We start from the raw sequence: 20,890 nt of genomic DNA, 5'->3' as shown, positions 1-20,890 counted from the left end.
ACAGCCAGCGCTGCAACTAGGGAGTTGCAGCGCTGGCCGTGCTTGCAAGTGTGGACACAGAGCGAGTTGCAGCACTGTAACCCCATCACCAGCGCTGCAACTCTCCAGTGTAGCCATGCCCTGTGTGATCCCAGTTTTAGCAGACTCCCACACAAAACCCCAAATCCTCTCAGGCCATGGCTACACTGGCACTTTACAGCGCTGCAACTTTCACGCTCAGGGGTGTGAAAAAAACACCCCCCTGAGCACAGCAAGATACAGCGCTGTAAAGCGTCAGTGTAATCAGGGCAGCAGCGCTGGGAGCACGGCTCCCAGCGCTGCAAGCTACACCCGTAGAGGATGTGGTTTACCTGCAGCACTAGGAGAGCTCTCTCCCAGTGCTGGCACTCTGACCACACACACACTTCAAAGCACTGCCGCGGCAGTGCTTTGAAATTTCAAGTGTAGCCATACCTTCAAATCAGTCTGGAAGCAGCCTTGCTAGCTCAAATCTGTTCAGCAGGTATTATGAACACATTAACGAGGCATCATAAGCAAATTTGCGGCAGAGATGCCGATTTGGGGGAAATTGGCTTTTTTAACCATGCATATTGTTACGTGTGACCCCTGTGGCAGATCAGTTTCAATCTATCAGCTGCTCATATAAAACCAGTGTTGCCAACTCTTGTGTTTGTATCACAAGTCTCGCAACGAAAGTTCATTCATGCCCCAGCTTTTAGGCTTACGTAAGCACAACGGAATCTCAGATTTCAACAAAAAGTTCTAGCCATCATAGCGTGGAGGGGGTAAAAAAGCCTGAAAATGTGTTCCAAGTGGACCCTAAAGACAACACAGAAGGTAAATAAATCAATTTAAGAATCAATTTTTAGCCCATCTCATATTTTGTGGAGGGGCTTGACTCATGAATTTTGAAGGTTTGGGGCTGGCAGTGTTGCGGAACTGACAAACCCTGTGCTTCTAAACTCCGATACAAGGCAAAACACCATCTGGAATCAGGTTTTTGCCTCCAGTCAGAATAATCAACTTGCAAAAACAAAGAGCAGACAGCCTGGGAGTGGGGGATGCTTGTTGGGAAATCAGACACACAGGTGGGCTTGGAGACAACAATCGTGTGGGCACTCCTACAAAAGAAGTTAAAAAGAGAACAGGAAAAGCAACCCAATTTATTTATCCATGGTGAAAATTAGCATCCTGAATAGATGTGGGAAACAATGGATGCATCATAAGGAACTCCATCTCCTCCTCAGTGAGCATGTCTGACCATTGCCAGAGGGAGACAAGAGGTGGCAGAATGCTATAACTGAGCCTACAGAGAGGGACAAGACACTGTCTGACTTGGGGGCAAGTTCAGAAACAACCAAAACAATATCTTCTCCCTGGAGAGAAAGGAAACTGTAAGGTGGAAGGAGAGGGAAATGCATGAACCAAAGTTAGATTTGATTCATTCCCCACAAATTTAATGTTTGGTTTCATGGACACTACATTTCTTTCATAACACTGAAGTGAGTAATACATGATGCCACAGTACTTCTGCAGTAGGTGGTACCCAAGAAAACACAAACAAACAAACAAACCCCAGCCCTGTTCTACAAATAAAGCAAACAGATTTCCAACAGTAATTCTAGCTCCAGCCTTGTCAGTCTGTTTACCAAGGGCTGTGCTGCGCCTGGAACACTATGCGGAACAGAGACCTCTAGGGGTTGAACAATACACTGCAACTAAACATGTTAGACCGGGGTGGGCAAACTTTTTGGCCTGAGGGCTGCATCGGGTTTCTGAAATTGTATGGAGGGCTGGTTAGGGGAGGATGTGCCTCCCCAAACAGCCACGCGTTGCCTGGTCCCTGACCCCCTGCTGCTTCTCGCCTCCTGACAGCCCCCCCTCGGGACTCCTGCCCCATCCAACTGTCCCGTTCCCTGACAGGCCCTCAGAACCCCTGCTCCAGCCACACACAAACTCCGCTTTCTGTCCCCTGACCACCTCCGGATCCTGAGTCCTAACTGCCCTCGCCGCCCCATCCAACTCCCCGCTTCCTGACTGCCCCCCCCAAATCCCTGCCCCATCCAACAATCCCTTCTCCCTGTCCCCTGACTGCCCCCAGAACCTCCACCCCTGATGATTTAGTTGGGGATTGGTCCTGCTTTGAGCAGGAGGTTGGACTAGATGACCTCCTGAGGTCCCTTCCAACCCTGATATTCTATGATTCTATGACTGCCCACCGCTACCCCATCGAACCCCTCCTCACATTCCTAATGGCCCCCCTGGAATTCCTGCCCCATCCACCACCCCTGCTTCCTGTACCCTGACCACCCCTGGAACCCCCACCCTTGACTGCCCCCCGCCACTCCATCCAACCTGCCCTCTCCTTCCTGACGAGATCCCGGCCCCCATTCAACCGCCCGTTCCCCACCCTCTGACCGCCCCACCTCCTATCCACCCCTCTGACCACCACCACTGCGACCCCCTCTCACTCCCTGCCCGCTTACCGCGCTCCCTGGAGCACCAGTGGCTGGTGGCATGGCTGCACCAGGACAGGCAGCAGTGCTGCCCGGCTGCAACCAGCCACGCACCATGCACCACAGAGCATTGGGTCAGGTCAGGCTCTGCAGCTGTGCTGCCCCAGGAGCTTGCAGCCCACTGCCTAGAGGCTTGCGCCGGTGGTGCAGTGAACTGAGGCTGCGGGGGAGGGAGAACAACAGCGGAGGGGCCAGGGGCTAGCCTTCTGGGCCAGGAGCTCAGGGCCCAAGCAGGAGGGTCCTGCGAGCCGGATGTGCCCTGTGGGCCATAGTTTGCCCACCTCTGAGTTAGACCCATCACACATAACAGAAGAGTTACACACCATCAGGGTTGGTTTAACAACCTGAAAATAAGTCAGACTACACTGGGTGTTGAGAGGAATAAAATGAGAACATCCAACACCCCAAAGGGACCATGAGAACTACCTGCACACTTTACAAGTTTGCTTAATAAATGAACTAGTGCCTGCATTAATGCAGTCAGTTTGCAGCCCAAACAAGTTAAAAAGTGCAGCACAGAGATGAGATGCTCAATCACAGTATTCAAATTCACACTCCAACCTCAGTTTAACGGACTCACATAAACGCAATTTGCTTTTTGTTAGATTTCTCTTCATTTTCTCCAAGAAAGTCTGCATCTTGGGATAGTTAGGGATAGAGATCAGCCTTAAATTATTTTTAAAAGTAACTTGCAGGACAGTTACAGTTTGGCATCAGCTTGCGCTGTCAATACCAATGCAGAGGAAAAACAATCAGCACTCTTTAAACAAATTATAACCTCAAGAGCGACAATGCTTTTTAAAGGGATATCTGTCTTCAGCTAAAACAGCTGTCACAAAACATATCTGCATTCCCAAAATACCCGTTTTAGGAGAAAGCAGATTACAGAAATGAAAGCCCAAGGACAGCTAACTATTCTGTGTCCACAGGTGTACTGGGCTTTGAGATCCACCAACACCGGCCCAGGATATGCAGGATCAGATCCTCAACTGGTGTGAATTGACACAGCACCACGCTAAGTCAGCATAACTCCGTACTCTTCCGCATGATTGCAGGGCATAAGATACTATTGTGCTGGGGAAGTTACTGGCTGTCAGCAAGCATGCCTGATCTACTGGCAATCACTGCGCTCCCTGAAGCTGACAGGCGTGCTAGCCACCACTCAGTCAGCTAGGTGGAAGAGACATTTCAGTTCCTTTATGAAGTAGAGCTCAAACAACAAATGCCATCTCCCAAGGCACTGGACTGCAGGGGAAGGCATGAGCAAGAATTAATTCAGGAAAATAGGAGAGGTTTTCCTGGAACTGAGTCATTGATTGGTTGAGCTGCATGTGCGTCGGAAGCAGAAAGGAACCAGAAAGCCACGACTGAGAGAAGCCCTTCAACTAAGCCAAGACCTTCCTTGGGCAGAGGACTGCCTGCAAAGCAGGCTTGGATTTTGGAACAAGGAGACTGCCCGCCATTTGTTCCTTTGTGTGCAGTCTGCATAAACCAGGGGTCGGCAATCTTTCAGAAGTGGTGTGCCAAGTCTTCATTCATTCACTCTAAAATAAGGTTTTGTGTGCCAGCAATACATTTTAATGTTTGTAGGTCTCTTTCTATAAGTCCACAATATATAACTAAACTATAGTTGTATGTAAAGTAAATAAGGTTTTTAAAATGTTTAAGCACCTTCATTTAAAATTAAAGTAAAATGCAGAGCCCCTGGACCTGTGGCCAGGACCTGGGCATTGTGAGTGCCACTGAAAATCAGCTTGCCTGCCGCCTTCGGCACACGTGCCATAGGTTGCCTACCCCTGGCATAAACAAACAGAACTGTGTCAACAAATACCTGACATATTACCAATTTTCTCAGCCTCATGGAAACAACCAGGCCAGGCCCTAAATAACCTCAGACTCCTGCATGGCTGAAGAATGGCCTTTGAGCCACAATAAGCTCATGCGCAGACAGAGCTTCTGGCCAAAACTGTTCTTGGCAGAGATGGGAAAGGAGCAAAACCATCTCTCACCTGGAGAGTCTGAGGCAGACCCTACAGACCAGGCCTTTACTACCACAGGATTTTTATGACAGCAACAAGATAGAGTTTCTGAATAGGTTTCCCATTCTGACGCCTGGAGGGAAGAGGGAAGCATGTGAAATAAGCACAATGGCAGATTAAAATATCTCTGTAAAAAGTAGTTTATGAAACTTTGCCAGGCCATTTTCCAAAATTCCTCCATCCAAACTACACAATCTGTATATCTAGCCCCAGACCATCTATCTGGCTGACAACAAGAAGTGCATCATCCAATTTATCATCAACTCATCCCCTTGAGAAAGTAGCAACAGCAAAGAAAGCATCAGTCCTTTCTCCATCTACAATCCAAAAGATATTCTGGGCTGTTCTATAACACTCAGTGAGAGAGGTGCTGAAACACCGTCATTTTGCTAAACTTCACACGCTCAAAGTTCTGCATCTGTGTGCTGAGACACCATCTGAGGTCAGCTCATGTTGCTAAGAACGTATGCCCATTACCAACCCTTGTTTGTTTGCTATATGAATAATATTTTTCTGGTTACCTTCCCCAGACCTGAGAAAGAGCTCTGCGAAGCTCAAAAGCTTCTCCCTTCCACCAACAGAAGTTGCTCCAATAAAAAAAAATACACCTCTACCCCAATAGAACGCGACCCTCGGGATACAAAATAATTTCACCACATTATAGGTGAGACCGCGTTATATCAAACTTGCTCTGACTCCCTCCCTGTTCCTTGTTCCCTGACCACCCCTTCCAGAGACCCCCATCCCTAATCACCTCCAGGACTCCACCCTCTACCCAACCCCCCCGTCCCAACTGCTCCGCCCCCTATCCACACACAGCTCTCCTCGACAGGCACTCACCGGCAGGGGCGGGAAGCGGAGCAGCCTGGCCCTAGTCTTCTCCACTCCACCACCTCCCAGCCACGGCACTCTGCCTCCCACCACAGGTGAGTGCGGAGGGCGTCTTTTCCCCAACCTCCCCGCACTCACCAGCGGTGGGAAGCAGAGCAGCCCAGCCCCAGCCAGCTCCACTCTGCAAGCTCCCAGCCATGGCGCTCCACTTTCCACTGCAGGACCTTTCCCCAGCGACACGGCTGGGGCCGGGACAAGGAAAGTGGAGAGGTTGGGGAAAGGACGCCCCCCATACTCACCTGCAGCAGGAAGCGGAGCTCTGCGGCTGGGGCCGGGCTGCTCCGCTTCCGCCACTGCTGGTGAGTGCAGGGGGATCCCTTCCCCGAGCGATACAGCGCAGTACTGAGGAGCAGCACAGGACTCACGCTTTCTGACAGACGGCTGGCTAGCAGGTTACCAGGGCAGTTGAAGAGCGGCTGGCAATCCAGTAGGACGCCCGTGGGACAATGGGATTGAGAAACCTGCATCAGGTGATGCTGTACCTGCCCCAGGAGGCACTGCAAACCCTTCATAAAGTACTCTGTAGCCACTTGCACAGTGGGATAGTTACCCACAATGCACTGCTCTGTGTCAATGCAAGAGTTGGTACAGTGGATGTGCTCCACTGACACAAGGAGGGTAGTGTGAACATGCAACCGCAGTTTAACTACAGCTGTGACTGTACGTTGCCATAACTTAAGTTGACTTAACTTTGTGGTGTAGACATAGGCCTGACCAAAGAACTCCAGACCAAACTCAACAGGCCATAAACTGCCATCCCACCTACAATCTGCTTACCTTCTGAGGCCTCCTCCAAGGCTGGAAAAGGAGAAGCCCAGATTACTTCATTGCTAGCGGGGGCGGAGAGGTAGGGAGAGCTACCATTACAGAGCTTCTCTCTGACAACAGTTGCAGGACACAAACTGCCAGGCAGATACAGGGCTAAGTTGTGTGGTGAATGCCCTGGTAACAAGGATGTGCACAGCTGGTAGCCCAAAGAGTTTGCTAACTACTTAGAACTGCCTTTCCCCATTCAGTTATCTTGGTACCTCCTGATGAATATCACAGAGTGCCTGAATTACTATGAAATGCCTGGATTTGATATCACAATCTCCAGTCTTTGATTAAGAAAATATTATTTTATACCTATGCGCGCACAGAAAAAGAGAGAGAGCAAGCACGTACCATTGATTTCTCTATAGCTTTCATCCCCATGCAGTTGGAATACTTCAAACACTAATGAATGTATCCTGACCAATAGGTGGGGAAATATTAACCTCACTTTACATATGGGGAAAACCAAGGCAACGAGCACTGAAGGCCCTGATTCAAGCACACACCAAAGTGTTTTGCTGAATCAATGCCTAAGGTCACAGCCAAGATTGGACTAGGGAGTTCTGGGAACCAATGTCCAGTACTTGAATCACAAGACCATCAGCCCAATAAGATTCAGAGTAGGGAGGGGAAAGGAAATGTTAAGGTTACATCTGTGCTAAGTGCTCCTCCCAACCAGGCCTCAAACAACATTTTGCTGGGCCCAGGGCAAACTCCTGATACAGGCTCCCACCCCATCCCATCCAGACACACACACAGGTACAAACAGACGCGTGGATTATAGAACCAACAGGTAGTCAAGCTCAAATCTCTGAGTGACACAGTTACACCAGCATAAATTTGTAGGGCAGATCAGGGCTTAGCCTGAAGTTTTTCCTCATGCTGATGGGCTTGTGGCCAGGACCTGGCAAAGTTTAACTGTTTCTTCCCCTTTATTCGGGGCCTGCTCCAAGCCTAACTAAATGGGGCATTCACACCATGAATCACTGCTTAACCAAGGTCCTAATTCACTTTACAGTTCCAAGCAGAGGATGGGTAAAATCTTCAAGATTGAGCCTATTCTAAGTCCCTTACTCAAATACATAAATATACCTTACATATTTCAAGAGTCCTCTGCCAATGCAGAGTAGTTTGAGGGTATCCTTTGCAAAGGATAGATTTAATATGCACATGCTCTCTCTGCAATCTCCAAACTCTGCTTAAAAAGGCAGACAATGGAGGATTCCCCCACCCCAACCAGCATTTCCAAGCCTAACATTTTCTAATCTTTGCACACGACAAAGCACTGGAGCATACGTTTTAGATAGGCCTCCACGTACAATGCAACTGGGTAGCTATGCCAATGCCCGTGCTGTTACTTAATGACTACAGAGTTACTTTTGGGCCAAGCTGCCACTTAGGTCAACGCTCACGGAGTTAGCTAGCTAGCTATGTAATTGAATTGTATATGGCTCCCTGCCTACAATACAAAAGACATTGCAAATGCTGTACTCTTTGCCTGCCTTCTCTCCAAGTCTCTGTAGCATTTTTTTCCACTGGGAAAGGAGAAACTGGAGTTCAGGGGGTTTCCTGTGCCTGCTACTGAGATGCTGCCCTTAAAAAGAGACTAGAGATGGAAGACTGGGATCCTTTGTCAATGAGGACAGCAGGTGGAATCACAGAGTATCTTAAATAAGAGGCCTTTGATAAACAAAAGCTACAACTACAGACAAGCAGACTGGTTTCCACACAGCTTGAATCCCAGCTTTATCTCCCTTGTATACCATGTCAATACAGCACCACCTCATGGCTGAATATATTGCAAGTCAAAACACAATATCAGATCCTCTCAGAGATCAGGGGGTAGAAAGGGATAAATCAGTGTCTTGAGGGAAGAAAAGATGTAAAGAAGGCAGCCCCCCCTCCAAGTGTCTAGAAGCCTTACAGGTTGTGGGATTCTGCTCCCGCATTGCTTGGGGGTTCCACATAGCAGCTGTCTTCCTTTGCTGCACAGTTCCTGATCGGTGCACAATAGTGTTCTCCTGCCACAGAGGAAGCCAACCACCAACACACAGTGGTTCTGTATTTTCACGTTTTCAATTGTCTCAGTAAATGTAAGTTATGAAATGATCAATTAAAACTGCAGCGATGTTAAGTTCAGCTTTGCCTTTTAAAATGGGGACGTGGGGCCTTGCTGTAGATTTAGGTCTAGGACACCGTACACCACACAGAGCCATGCTTGAAGGGAACCCACCAATGCAGGATTGAGACTAGACCAGATAACATGGGCCTCTCTCTCATCAAATGGCCACAATTTGATTACTGAGGTAAATGCAAATGCTACCGTCTTGACTTTGCAGCACGGAAATGGAACATTCATAGATGCATTAATCTCTTTGTATAGTAGGACGAGCTAATTCTGAACTCCTTGACAGAAGGTTATTAAAAGACCTAAACAACTTTAGCAGGTGGACAGGTCATCTAAAATGTTGGGGGTTGTCAACACAACTGTCATAACCTTAGTCCCAGATTTGGACCTTAGCGTCCAAAATATGGGGGTTAGCATGAAAACCTCCAAGCTTAGTTACCAGCTTGGACCTGGTACCTGCTGCCACCACCCAAAAAATTAGAGTGTTTTGGGGCACTCTGGTCCCCCTGAAAAACCTTCCCTGGGGACCCCAAGACCCAAATCCCTTGAGTCTCACAACAAAGGGAAATAATCCTTTTTCCCTTCCCCGCTCCAGGTGCTTCTGGAGAGATACACAGACACAAGCTCTGTGAATCCAAACAGAGTGACTCCCCCTCTCCGTTCCCAGTCCTGGAAACAAAAAGCACTTTCCTATTCCCCCAGAGGGAATGCAAAATTAGGCTAGCAAATCCAACACACAGATCTCCCCGATTTCTTCCTCCCACCAATTCCCTGGTGAGTACAGACTCAATTTCCCTGAAATTTCCCAGTAAAGAGAACTTCAACAGGTCTTAAAAGAAAGCTTTATATAAAAAAAAAGAAAGAAAAATACATACAAATGGTCTCTCTGTATTAAGGTGACACAATACAGGGTCAATTGCTTAAAAGAAATATTGAACAAACAGCCTTATTCAAAAGAATACAAATCAAAGCACTCCAGCACTTATATTCATGCAAATACCAAAGAAAAGAAACCATATAACTTACTATCTGATCTCTTTGTCCTTACACTTAGAAACAGAAGATTAGAAAGCAGAACTACTTCTCCAAAGCTCAGAGAAAGCAGGCAGACAGACAAAAGACTCAGACATAAACTTCCCTCCACCCAGAGTTGAAAAAATCCAGTTTCCTGATTGGTCCTCTGGTCAGGTGCTTCAGGTGAAAGAGACATTAACCCTTAGCTATCTGTTTATGACACGCCCCCCAAATTGCAGACAGTGGGGAAGCTCACTGGCGGCGATTTCCTTCTAGAACTTTAAAATAAACAGATTACTACAACACATGCACCTTTACATATACTACTAAGTATATAACTAACAGACTTTTGCATTTGTATAGTAGGACGAGCTAATTCTGAACTCCTTGACAGAAGGTTATTAAAAGACCTAAACAACTTTAGCAGGTGGACAGGTCATCTAAAATGTTGGGGGTTGTCAACACAACCCTTGAACAGTGCTTTCCTTGTGCACATAGAGGCAATATAATTGGTGTGGTAGGGACACACAGAGGATAGCAGTCACTCTATATAGATTCTACAGTTAAGCTGGTCACATACCATTGACACCAAGGGAAATGTAAGAGACTAGATAGGACCCCAGCCACTACAACTGAGGTCCTATCATACTGGAAGCAATGGAGATGCTCCAACTACTGTAACAGCGTCATAAGCAAAGCCACTACTAGATCCATTACATCTTACTGAGCTATTAAAAACAACTGTAAATGAACAGAAAGCCACAGTGTATGGTGAAAGACAATATAGTTACTTCTCCGTATCACTCATTGCAGGGTTCTTAAAATTACCACGTAAATAACTACAGTCCAGAGTCTGCCATTGACAGGCATCAGTTTGCTGAAGACCTCTGGGAGAAAAGCATGCTTGGGCCTGGTCTGAAGTCCACTGACTTCATTGGGCTTTGCATCAGGCCCTCAATACAGCTTTAAAAACAAAGGGCAGCTGAGGACCTGGCCCCAAAACATTAGTATTTATTGGGTAAAAACTAGAAGAGTCTCTAGATGTATGTTGAAGATCCTCTGATGTTTGATGACTGTGGGAGCAGGGTGGGAACTGGTCTACAACCTTACAACAGGCAGGAGCCCAGCAGTATGTTCAGAAAGAGTTTCAAATGTTGTTTTAAAATGTGTGTCACGGTAGGGCAGGGGTTGGAAGTGATCAGCATCAGGGATCCTAGAAATCTGTTTGCCACTGAAAAACATGGAATTTGCGATTTACAGAGAGTCGTTAGTTTTTGCACAAAATGTAAAAACTAACATTTTACAGTGGAACCCCAATGATCCTATCCGAGTGGGACCAGGGCCAGATTGGATAATCAAAAACTCAAATAATCAGGAGAATGGACGGGCCTTGGCTGTCAGTTTAAAATTGTAAATCTATCAATAAAACATTGTAGTCAATTGATACCCAGATATATTGTGGCTAGGGCTACTAAAGTTCAGCATTTCATTTCAAATGGTGGAATAAAGCAGATTTTTACGGTTTTTTAAAATCAGAGAATTTTGGGGGTTTTATCATGGAAAACTAGGATTGCTGATCATCATGACGTAATGTTAATAGCATAAAAGACGGTTACTCACCTTTGTAACTGTTGTTCTTCGAGATGTGTTGCTCACATCCATTCCAGTTAGGTGTGCGCGCCGCGCGTGCACGTTCGTTGGAAACTTTTTACCCTAGCAACTCCAGTGGGCCGGCAGGTCGCCCCCTGGAGTGGCGCCGCCATGGCGCCCAATATATATCCCTGCCGGCCCACCCGCTCCTCGGTTCCTTCTTGCCGGCTACTCCGACAGTGGGGAAGGAGGGCGGGTGTGGAATGGATGTGAGCAACACATCTCGAAGAACAACAGTTACAAAGGTGAGTAACCGTCTTTTCTTCTTCGAGTGATTGCTCACATCCATTCCAGTTAGGTGAATCCCAAGCCATACCTAGGCGGTGGGGTCGGAGCGAGAAGTCGCGGCATGGAGCACTGCAGATCCGAAGGCCGCATCCTCTCTTGACTGCTGGACCAGGGCGTAGTGGGAAGCAAAGGTGTGGACCGATGACCAGGTCGCTGCCCGACAGATTTCCTGGATGGGCACACGGGCGAGGAAAGCCAGCGACGACGCCTGCGCCCTGGTAGAATGCGCAGTCACACGGCCCGTAGGGACATGGGCCAAGTCATAGCAGGTCCTGATGCAGGACGTTACCCAAGAGGACAACCTCTGGGAGGAGATAGGAAGCCCTTTCATGCGGTCCGCTACTGCCACGAAAAGCTGGGGGGATTTGCGGAAGGGCTTGGTCCTCTCCACGTAGAACGCGAGAGCCCTACGGACATCAAGCGAGTGGAGCTGCTGCTCCCTGCCTGAGGAGTGAGGTTTCGGGAAAAAAACCGGGAGGAATATCTCTTGGTTGACGTGGAAGGGTGAGACCACCTTGGGGAGAAAAGCAGGGTGTGGTCTCAGCTGCACCTTGTCCTTGTGGAAGACCGTATATGGGGGGTCTACCACAAGAGCCCGGAGTTCCGACACCCGTCTAGCTGAGGTGATAGCTACTAAAAAGGCCGTCTTCCAAGAGAGGTAAAGCAGGGAGCAAGTAGCTAACGGCTCAAAGGGGGGCCCCATGAGCCGGGACAACACGAGGTTAAGATCCCAGGTTGGAGCAGGGGGACGGACGTTAGGGTATAAACGTTCCAGCCCCTTAAGGAATCTAGACACCGTCGGGTGAGAAAAAACAGAGCGACCATCCGCACCCGGGTGAAAGGTGGAGATAGCTGCTAGGTGGACTCGCAACGACGATATGGCCAGACCTTGCCCTTTGAGGGACCAAATGTAGTCTAAGATGTCGGCTACCGAAACTCCAATAGGGCGGAGATTTCTCTCCACGCACCAACAGGAGAAGCGCTTCCATTTGGCCAAATATGTCGCTCTTGTGGACGGCTTCCTGCTGCCCAAGAGCACCTCCCTCACCGGCGTGGAACAGCGCAGCTCAGAGCCAGTCAGCCACGCAGGAGCCACGCCGCTAGGTGCAGCGACTGCAGGTCCGGGTGACAGAGGGTCCCGTGCTCCTGGGTAATCAGGTCCGGATGAAGGGGCAGGGGAACTGGGTCGGCTATGGTCAGGTCCAGCAGCATGGAGTACCAGTGCTGTCTGGGCCATGCCGGGGCTACCATGATCACGTGAGCCCTGTCCCTGAGCACCTTCAGAAGGACCCTGTGGACCAAAGGGAATGGGGGAAACGCATAGTACAGGTGGGTCGACCACTGGATGAGGAAGGCATCCGCTATCGACCCGGGCTCCCTGCCCTGAAAGGAGCAGAACGCTTGGCACTTCCTGTTTCCCTTGGACGCAAAGAGGTCCACACGGGGATAACCCCACCTCCGGAAGATGGAGAGGGCGACGTCTGGGCGAAGGGACCACTCGTGTGACAGGAAGGATCTGCTCAATCGATCCGCCAGCGTGTTCCGTACTCCAGGGAGGAAGGAAGCCATGAGGTGAATGGAGTGGGCTACACAAAAGTCCCAGAGTCGTATCGCCTCGTGGCACAGGGAGGAGGATCTGGTGCCGCCTTGCTTGTTGATATAATACATGGTCGTCGTGTTGTCGGTGAACACCGCGACACAACGACCCTGGAGCTGATGACAGAACGTTTGACAAGCAAGACGGACCGCTCTCAACTCCCGCATGTTGATGTGTAGCCCCACCTCCTCCTGGGACCACAGGCCCTGCGTCCTCAGGGTCCCTAGGTGGGCCCCCCAGCCGAGATCTGAGGCATCCGTTGTTAGGGACACCGAGGGCTAAGATGGGTGGAAGGGGAGACCCGCACATAACACTGCCTGGTCTAGCCACCAGCCGAGAGAATCTAAGACCCTCTGGGGGATTGTGATTAACATATCTAGCGGCTGTCTTGTCGGCCTGTAATGACTGATGAGCCACAACTGGAGAGGCCTCATGCGGAGCCGAGCGTAATCGGTCACAAAAGTACAAGCCGCCATGTGGCCTAACAGGGTTAGACATGTCCTCACTGACGTTAAGGGGGCTGTCCGCAGCCGTTGCACGATCGCCGACAAGGCCTGGAACCGCTGCAATGGCAGCAAGGCCCTGCCTACAGTGGCGTCCAGGACGGCCCCGATGAATTCCACCCTTTGTGTGGGAACCAGGGTGGACTTGTCTGTGTTTACCAAGAGGCCCAGAGTGGCGAACATGTCGGTGATCACGCGGACATGGCTGCAGACTTGTTGTTCCGACGTGCCCCGAATCAACCAATCGTCCAGATACGGAAACACGTGGATACGACTGCGCCGAAGCTGCGCCACCACAACTGCCATGCATTTCGTAAACACCCTCGGGGCCGTGGACAAGCCAAATGGGAGGACTGCAAATTGATAATGAAGAGACCCCACAACGAAGCGAAGGAAACGTCTGTGACGTGGCCAGATGGCAATGTGAAAATACGCGTCCTGCATGTCGAGGGCGGCGTACCAGTCTCCCGGATCCAGGGATGGGATAATGGTCCCCAAGGATACCATGCGGAACTTCAACTTCACCAGGTACTTGTTGAGCTCTCGCAGGTCGAGGATAGGCCTGAGGCCCCCCTTGGCCTTGGGGATCAGGAAGTAGCGGGAATAAAACCCCTTGCCTTTCTCGTTCTCCGGCACCGCCTCTATAGCTCCTTTGCCGAGGAGCGTCTGCACCTCCTGCCGAAGGAATTGCTCGTGAGAGGGGTCCCTGAAGAGGGACGAGGAAGGGGGGCGGGGAGGAGGAAATGAAACAAACTGCAGGCGGTATCCCGACTGCACCGTGCGTAAGACCCAGCGGTCTGATGTTATTAGGGACCACGCTGGGAGGAAAAACGAAAGGCGGTTGGAAAACGGGGGGGAAGGATCCATTGGGGAAACTGTTACTGCGCCCTCGGGCGCACCTTCAAAATGAAGGCTTAGGTCCAGGCGGGGGCTTAGAGGAGCCTTGGTTCTGCCCCCCTTGGTTCCCCGAGTGCCTGCGCCTTCCGTTCCTGCCGCGGCGCCTGTTAAGGTCCTGCCGCTGGCGGAACTGGGAATACGGCCTGCGCTGTTGTTGTTGTTGCTGCGGCCGGAAGGGTCTGCGTTGCGTCACTGGTGTGTGCATCCCGAGTGACCGCATGATAACTCGGTTGTCTTTCAGACTCTTGAGTCTGGGGTCTGTCTTGTCCGAGAATAAGCCTTGGCCTTCGAAAGGAAGGTCCTGTATAGTGTGCTGGAGCTCCGGCGGAAGGCCAGAAACCTGCAGCCAGGAGAGGCGACGCATTGTTACCCCCGACGCGAGGGTACAGGCAGCCGAGTCCGCAGCGTCCAAAGAGGCTTGCAAGGACGTGAGTGCGACCTTCTTGCCTTCCTCCAAGATGGCCGTAAACTCTTGGCGAGCATCTTGTGGCAGCAGCTCCTTGAATTTATCTGCTGCCACCCAGGAGTTGAAGGCGTATCTGCTCAGCAGGGCCTGCTGGTTGGAAACCCTGAGCTGCAGCGCCCCAGCAGAGTACACCTTACGGCCGAGGAGGTCCATCCGCCTGGCCTCCCTGGATTTGGGGGCTGGAGCCTCCTGGCCGTGACGCTCTTTATCGTTTACTGATTGGACCACCAGGGAACACGGAGTCGGGTGCACGTGGAGGTACTCGTAGCCCTTAGAAGGAGCCATGTACTTCCTCTCGACGCCCTTCGCAGTGGGAGGAATGGAGGCCGGAGACTGCCAGATGGTGTTGGCGTTGGCCTGGATGGTTCGTACGAACGGCAGGGCGACTCTGGTGGGAGCGTCTGCCGAGAGGATGGTCACAATTGGATCCTCTATCTCCGAGACCTCCTCGGCTTGCAGACTCAGATTTTGAGCTACTCGCCTGAGGAGGTCCTGGTGCACCCTGAGGTCCGGGGGGGGGGGGGGCGGTTGGAGGAGGTCCCAGCCACCGCTTCATCCGGGGAGGAGGATGAGGAGACCCCCGGCAAGAGAGTGTCTAACGGCGGGTCTCCTTCGGCCCTCGCCTCTACCTCAGGAGCCAAAGCGGAGTCTTGATGCTTGGACCCTTCCTCCCCATCCGGGGAGGGAGGGGGGCGAGACAACGAGGCTTCAGGTGCCCTGCGCTCCGCAGTCGCCGGCCTAGCAGGGAGCTGTTGGGGGCCCTGGGCCTGATGATATGCCCAGGGTGTCCAGAATCCCCATTGTTGCGGGCCTTGGTCCTGCTGTGGCGGATCGCTGAACAGCGCCGCCTGCCGGTCGGTGCCCAGCGCATACCCACTGTCCGTTAGCGAAGATACGGACGGCTGTCTAGAGGGCCATGGCGGGGGCGGACCCTGGATGGTAAGGGTCTGCGCGGGCCGGCACGGACGATCTTCTCGGTGCCGGGGACCGGTGCCGGGAGTCATATCGGTGCCGGGACCGGGACCGGGTTCTGTCACGGTGCCGGGATCTGGACCGGTACCGGGCGCCGCTTCGGTGCCGGGATCGGGACCTGCCAGCAGCTCGGTGCCGGGAGGTCGACCGGGACCGGGACCTGCCACCAGCTCGGTGCCGGGAGGTCGACCGGTGCGGCGAATGATGTCTGGATCGGCTCCTGGAATCGCGGTGCCGGTATCGGCGGCTGGAGACCGACCGCGATCGTCTTGATGTCGACCGGCGCCGCGAGTGCGACCGGTACCGCTGAGGGGAGCGGTGCCGGGACTGCGAGCGGCGGTGGGATCTGGAGCGACCGTGGCGTCGGGACCTGGATCGAGAACGTGAGTCCCGAGACGGTGCCGACATCATAGGCTTGCCTCTGGACACGACCCGCACCGGAGGTACCGGGGGTGGCAGCTGAGTGGGCTCAGTCATGGCTATGAGGTCCCGTGCCGAGGCGAAGGTCTCTGGTGTGGATGGCACCACTATCTCAACCCCAGATGTCATGGGGGAGCTTGGCGGCACCGGACTCGACGGACCCGCCGGGCCCGGAGTCGACGGTGCCGGCGGCGCCGCGGCCGATGTTGTGGCCGGGCGCTCCAGTCGGGTCTGCCTGGCCGGAGTAATAGACTTCGACGGCCTAGGCTCTGTCCCCGGTGCCGGAGAAGGTCGGTGCCGGGGAGTCTTCTCGGTGCCGGTGCGATCCGGTGCCGGCGCCGAGATCACGGCCTGCGAAGCCACCGGGTCAAGTGCCGCCTCCATAAGGAGAGTCCGGAGCCTTTGATCCCTCTCCTTCTTTGTCCTTGGCTTAAAAGCCTTGCAGATGCGGCACTTGTCGGATCTGTGCGATTCCCCCAGGCACTTCAGGCACGCGTCGTGGGGATCGCTGGTAGGCATGGGCTTCTTGCAGGCCGCACACTGCTTGAAGCCCGGCGAACCAGGCATGAGCCCGGTGCCGGGTGCCGGGAAGGGCTAAGCCCCCGGCGAAGAACTATTTACAAACTACTTAACTACTACTATCTACACTTAACAATCTAATTAACAACTACAATAGTGCTAGAGATAACGATAGAGAACAAGGAGAGCTAGGGACGTGGAGGACAGCTATGCCGCGCTCCACAGTTCCAACGACCGACACGGCGGTAAGAAGGAACTGAGGAGCGGGTGGGCCGGCAGGGATATATATTGGGCGCCATGGCGGCGCCACTCCAGGGGGCGACCTGCCGGCCCACTGGAGTTGCTAGGGTAAAAAGTTTCCGACGAACGTGCACGCACGGCGCGCACACCTAACTGGAATGGATGTGAGCAATCACTCGAAGACGAACACCCAGTTTTACAGGGCTGGCCCCATCTCCCCTGGGAGTTTCTCAGCCACAGCTCTCCAAGCAGCATTACAAAGGAAGTCATTCTCATGATCCTAGTTTTACAGCCAGGCAAAGAGAGGAATAGAGAGGGGAAAGTCAGACAGCTGGCCAGTGGGGGAAGAGGAGGCAGGTCTCCTGGGTGCTAGTCCAGTGCTCTAACCACTAAACCGCACTACACTAAGACTTCAGCTTTAATGACTTGTGTTAAAAGGCAGAAGAGTGAGAAACATTAACAAATGCATAGAGACACTCTCCCCCCATGCTGTGCTGCTACAGTTCACACACATCCCTTCGCACATTGCTGCGAGGTGAGTGTCTTCAGCTGCAGTAAGGCGTGGGCCCAACCTAATAACTCAGAGGTGGGAGAGAGAGGGAAGGTTAAGGAAGCAAACTGCTTCATTGGAAGGGAGACATGGCCAATCATCACAACTCTTTGCATTTATATAACAATTTTGGAGGCCAAATCTCTGAGTGCTTTTATAGATTAATTAAGCCCCAGTGTCCCATGAGGCAGAAGAAAGAATAACCAAAAGAAACACCCACCCACGGCCGATAGTTTCTCTTAACAGTGCAATTAGTACTGCACCCTCCTCTCTCATCGGACAGGGGGCATGTCAGCGGAGGTAACATCCCCCATCATAAGAAACATGTGAACTCCCCGATAGCATGTGCAGAATTTTACTCACAATGAATTCAATAAAGCAAAGTACAAGGCTCATTCCCGCGGCTTACCCTCAGTTTCGTTTATACTGAGCACCCTGAAAAAACCACTCTGCTCTTTAATACTAGTCCCCCAAACAAAACTGCTTTTTTCTTTTCCATGGTGATGGAATGACTGTGAGCCAGGGACTGCTTGATGCCAACTGGCAGAGGGTTGAGGGGTACATCAGGGTTACAGGGATCCCCTGGGTCTGGTCTTAACGTACTAGTTAATCAAAAGGTGTCATGGGAGGTCCCTCTTGAAAGCTCATGCCCTGACCAGAGAAGGGTCTATTTACCCCCAGCCCTCCAATGTTTACTCGCACTGCGGTGGAAGATGCATTAAGCTGTGTGAGCTGAGGGGTTTTCCGGCACTGATTGGAAACATAGGGCTAGGGGACTGCTAGGTTGCAACAGTAAGAGAGGGAGGCAGAAAGTGAGAAGCAGCAGTGGTGAGTGAGGCCAGCAGAGGGACAGAGCTCCGTGCGGCACAAGATCGACTGAAGATTGCTTGGAAACTGAGTAAATAAACTGCCGGCTCTTTGCTCCTACTGTGTTCAGGCAAACAGGACTTTGATGCAGTCCTGTTTCTTTACAATGAAAGTACACAAAGTACCAACTGACTCAATCTCCGGGCTGGCTGAAATTCAGGATTTTCATTGTACCAGAAGTTTAGATTTTCCAAAATCCAGTTTTCACCAATTTTTTCCAGACCTTCCAGAAATGCCAAACCCTTTGTTTTAGGGACATCAAACCATTGTTTCAGAGATGAAATATGCAAAATTACATTCTTGTCAGCTTAGCTGCTGCCACTCGCTGAACAGCAGCAAGTGAAACTGACTACATCACCAGTTTCAGTGGAGCCGCTGCCAGGCTCTGTGGCTGCCAGGAGTCTGCAAGCCCTAGGGTCCCTGGCCAGACTGCATGCAGGGCTGCTTTGGACCTCGGAAGCTGGACTCATTACCTTCAGGCAGCTCAGAGAGCCCCAGCCTGACCTGGGTTCTCAGGTCTTCCAGGCTTCCCTGCTGTAGACCTGGGAGAAGAGCCCTGGCTTGACCCAGGGCCCTATGGACTTCCAGGCTCTTCTCTCCAAGCAGGGAGTCAGGAACCTGGCATGGGGTGGGGCTGCCCAGGAGTTCTGGATTGTGCTAGGGCTTCTAGCTGCCCCAGTCTGCAGCAGGTAGACTGGCTAACCTGACAGCCCCTGCTCCATGGCTGGACCCCAGGGTAGCCCACATGGCAGGGCTGCCTCGGATCTGTGGACCCTGGAACCTGGGCTCCCCAGCAGGCCACAAGGAATATGGCACGCTTCCAATGGATGCTGCCTGCCTAGGTTTTGCTGAAACAGTAATGGAGCCAAAAAACACATTTCATTTCCTCAGATCAGTATTTTCCAACCAGTTCAATCTATTTCTCATCCTAAACAACCCAGCAAGGCCCTCAACAGTGGCTAACTGCTTCAGTCATAAAGGACAACACCTAGAATCCTTCCAGTAACTTGTACTGCTCAGAAGTCCTCCTGACCTAGGTAAATTGGAATACGAGTGCCCATCAAATATCACATCCTTTTGCCACCCACGCCCCCCAAGGAAACGAAAGAGCTCTGCAAACACTATGAAATACTCAAACTGATTCCACCGTTAGAGTGGATATTAACTATCTTGTATCATGTCTCCTTGGGCATCAAAGCATTCCATTTCTTGTATGACAAATTCAATAATCCATCTCTGACTCACATGTACATGTATGCTTTCCTCTCCTGACTCCCATTCTTTAGAAGGGGATACAGATATGCATTTTCTGATTGATTCAGGGGTTGAGTAAAGACAAGGAAGCGATCATTTTAAAAGAATGCACAGTCCTGGATTACAAACCAAAGCTGTAATTTGATTTTGAGGTTCGCTGCCATCTGTAAACTGGCTGTACTGCACTTGTGGGGGATATCGTAAGTAGAATGCATTAATTGAATTAAAACTTTATACCAGAGGTCAGCAGCCTTTCAGAAGTGGTATGCTGGGTCTTCATTTATTCACTTGAATTTAAGGTTTCGTGTGCCAATAATACATTTTAACCTTTTTAGAAGGTCTCTTTCTACAAGTCTATAATATATAACAAAACTATTGTTGTCTGTAAAGTAAATAAGGTTTCAAAATGTTTAAGAAGCTTCATTTAAAATTAAATTAAAATGCAGAAGCCCCCCAGGCTGGTGGCCAGGACCCAGGAAGTGTGAGTGCCACTGAAAATCGGCTCATGTGCCATAGGTTGCCTACCCCTGCTTTACGCAGTAGATACGTAGAGTTAGGAAATGATCAGCCAACCACACACCTCATTTGGAACTGGAAGGACACAATCAGGCAGCAGCAAAGAAAATAATACAGTACAGTACTGTGCTAAATGTAAACTACTAAAAAACAAAGGGAAAGTTTTAATAAAAATATTTGACAAGGTAAGGAAACATTCTGTGCTTGTTTCATTTAAGTTAAGATGATTAAAAGCAGCATTTTTCTTCTGCATAGTAAAGTTTCAAAGCTGTATTAAGTCAATGTTGAATCGTAAACTTTTGAAAGAACGACCTTAACATTTTGTTCAGTAACGAACAACCTCCATCCCCAGGGGGTAAGTCACTCAGTGGTTTGATGGTATTGACTCTCAGACCAGACACTGTGTACTGATAGTGGCTAGAATTCTACAGGTAAGCAATAGTTGCAGTATTTCCACTGTATATTTTAATTTTGGGGGAGCCATGGGGGGAGTTATAACTGGGATCCACAAAAATAAACCAATCTAGAACTATATTAGGCAAGAATTAGAATGGTTTGTTTTAATCAGCAACTGCCTTCCCTCTCCCAAACTAATAATGGGCCAGGGGCAGAGTTTCTGGTGGATAGAGGCAGAAGCCAAAACTACACTGCGGGAGATGAAATAAAGTAGGGTGCAGCCAGGGGCCGCCTGTCCCCCCAGCAACGCGTGGACCCAGAACTGTGCAAGGGCCACCCAACACCCCCCCACAC

General features: G+C 50.8%; 1 protein-coding gene across 4 annotated transcripts in view; it reads right to left on the bottom strand.

The window, feature by feature from the left end:
• SH3BP4 (SH3 domain binding protein 4) overlaps positions 1 to 20,890 on the bottom strand; it is a 159,571-nt gene that overhangs the window by 64,628 nt on the left and 74,053 nt on the right. The window contains exon 1 of one of the 4 annotated variants that reach the window (XM_050969407.1): positions 4,526 to 4,550. The exons of the other annotated variants lie outside the window; for them this stretch is intronic. The gene's annotated coding sequence lies outside the window, so the exon portion shown is untranslated. Of the gene's footprint in view, positions 1 to 4,525; positions 4,551 to 20,890 lie in introns of those variants that run through there. 4 annotated transcript variants of the gene reach the window in all.

This window comes from Gopherus flavomarginatus, chromosome 10 (genome assembly GCF_025201925.1).
Source record: "Gopherus flavomarginatus isolate rGopFla2 chromosome 10, rGopFla2.mat.asm, whole genome shotgun sequence".
NCBI lineage: Eukaryota > Metazoa > Chordata > Testudines > Testudinidae > Gopherus > Gopherus flavomarginatus.
This window is presented reverse-complemented; position numbering and strand designations above follow the sequence as displayed.